Consider the following 2,580-nt stretch of genomic DNA (forward strand, 5'->3'; position numbering starts at 1 on the left):
ATTTCCTAAATATGTTCTGAAAAAGAAAAATAACGATTTAAATACCCCAAATCAAATGCATGTCTATTTAAATTTTTCTTAAAACTCTGATCATATACTATATATTAAAACCCACAACCTGGAAGTGAGACTCTCACTTTTTCCACTTTCAAATGTTCTGCTTCGTCCAATTTATTTATGTATACAATTGCCTTGTTTTGTTTATCATTCATATTTAGTGTTGTATTAATTTGCAACAAATAAAAATATTACATTGGTGAAATTAGTTGTGAGATTTGATCATATATATCCATAATTGTCTTGTTTAATTTAGCATTCATATTTAGTGTATTAATTTGTAATGAATGAAAATATTACATTAATTAGTGAAATTAGTTGTTGGGCTGTAATTTTAAATGGATTCAGTTAGTTTTTTCTATGAAAGATAAACATAAATATTAAAAAGAATTATATATTAATTTTATTTTTATATTTATATCTTTATAGGCGAAAGTATGACAAAATGGTCCCGTAGCTCAGTTGGTTAGAGCGTTGGTCTTATGAGCCGAAGGTCGCGGGTTCGAGCCCCGCCGGGATCAATACCTAGAGGTAATTGTTTTTTGATCGTGTTTACCCTTGAATTTCACTTGTAAATGCTGCATATTGAGCAAGATGGGACTTAATTATTTTTGCATTATGAAATAAAAGAACCGATTTTTGTCAACAATCATGATATCATCTTTATATGTAGTTATTTTTCTTGTATTTTTACGGAATATAATAAAAAAAAAAATACCAACATCACACCCTCTCTAAGTTTCTTGGAGCTAAAGAATACTCTCATTTGTCAGTGAGTGAAGGACCGACTCTAAGTTATTTGATGTCTTGCACGAATAAAAAAAATAGTGACCTCATTAATTATTTGAATGTTATCTATAACTTTAATTCTTAAACTCACGTGTTAAACGATATACTTTAATATCATTTGCTAAAAAATATTAAACATATGATATATTTATTTCGTGAGACTAATAATTATTCTTAAAGACAATGCATAATGAAAATAAGAATTAATAATAATAACACATTAAAAAAATTTATAACAACCGAGAAGTGAAGACTTGTGATTTAATTTTGAAATTTCAGTAGAATATGAGATGTAATGATTTAAAAAATAAAAAAAGTGTTAGAGAAATTAGATATAAAAAAATATAGAAAGTTGTAGACGAATGTTATTTATGATTTTATGTTAAGAGAAGCTCATGCGAAAATAGAAAAAGAAATAAATCAATGATATTATTATTCATTCCTCTTTATATTTAACCTTATTGGTTGATTTTTCTAAAATTATAAATAAATTTTTATTAAGAAATAAAAAATTAACGATCAATTAATTAGTTGTTCATAATTAATTTATGTTCTTACCTAATATCGGTCGTGAGGGACGATCTGCCTGGCAAAATCGGTGAGTCTTCTTTGGTTGACACGTCTGTTGTTGAGATGCGGGTAGTACCTGCAAAAGAGACTCTAATGCTAGTTAGTATTTGATAGTGTAGATGTCTTGTATATATAGTACACGTACCTCAATGTAAATTAGAGTTTCTCTCTTGTGCGAGGATAAGGTTGACCTGGGCCTACGGCTGACCGCGACCCAGTAGACAACGTGCCTTCGTGTTGGCTGATGTCGTGTAGCGCTTGGATACCAAGCTCGGTCTTGGTATCCGACGTGAATAGTACAGTAGTCTCTCGAGCTCTGAGTACCTCGGGTCGAAGAGTTAGTACCAAGTTTGGTGAGGGGTCATGACCTTTCATTTTTGCCTCTTGGGCCGAGTGTCACATGTCATTAAGGCATTGCCTCGTTTCGCGAAACGAAGGCGGCTTATAATGAGGGGTGACGACTCATAATGATGGGATGTGTCCTGTCATTATGAGGCTCTATTAAATGCTTTGCTCCTTTGTCGTTTTTCATTTTTTAAGTATTGGGTTCCCTCTGTAGGCCACTTGCATTTCTCACTTGCACATTAGCTTTTTCGTTTACGAGTTAGGCTTCTTCGCTCTGTCTCTGTCTGTCTTCTTCGACAATACATTCGCTGTCGATTGCCAGGTACTTCTTTCCCTTCGTTTTCATCTTTCCCTTTTTCTTAGCCGTACTGTGAGTGATGGCCGGTGAGGAAGAGCAGGGTGCGACAAATGTTCTTACATAAGATCGGCCGTGAGGGACGATCTGCTTGGCAAGATCGGTGAGTCTCCTTTGGTCAGCACGTCTGCTGTTGAGATGGGGTGGTACCAGCAAAAGAGACTTCAATGCTAAAATTAATATTTGATGGTGTAGATGTCTCGTTGATAATGCACGTACCTCGATGTAGATTAAGGTTTACCTCTTGTGCGTGGATAGTACAATTTATTTTCATAATCATTTTTTATACATAATTTAATTATATATATATTTTTTACTTTTATAATTTGTAGACTAAACAGTAAATAGTATTTTTTTTCAAAATGCCCTCCGATTGGGGGCTTAAAGTCGCCACGGAATGAGTGGCTCTAAATATCATTAGAAAAAGTCAGAAAAGCAGAGGAAACTATTTTAGAACAGAAGCG

At 33.3% G+C, this 2,580-nt stretch overlaps 1 non-coding gene across 1 annotated transcript; it reads left to right on the top strand.

Moving 5' to 3' along the window:
* The first annotated feature begins 504 nt into the window (after positions 1-504).
* Positions 505-578, top strand: TRNAI-UAU (transfer RNA isoleucine (anticodon UAU)). Its single transcript has one exon. It is a non-coding gene; the product is annotated as a tRNA-Ile (tRNA).
* Positions 579-2,580: the final 2,002 nt, after the last annotated feature.

This window comes from Cajanus cajan, chromosome 5, assembly GCF_000230855.2.
Source record: "Cajanus cajan strain Asha chromosome 5, NIPB_CcT2T_4, whole genome shotgun sequence".
In the NCBI taxonomy this organism is placed as follows: domain Eukaryota; kingdom Viridiplantae; phylum Streptophyta; class Magnoliopsida; order Fabales; family Fabaceae; genus Cajanus; species Cajanus cajan.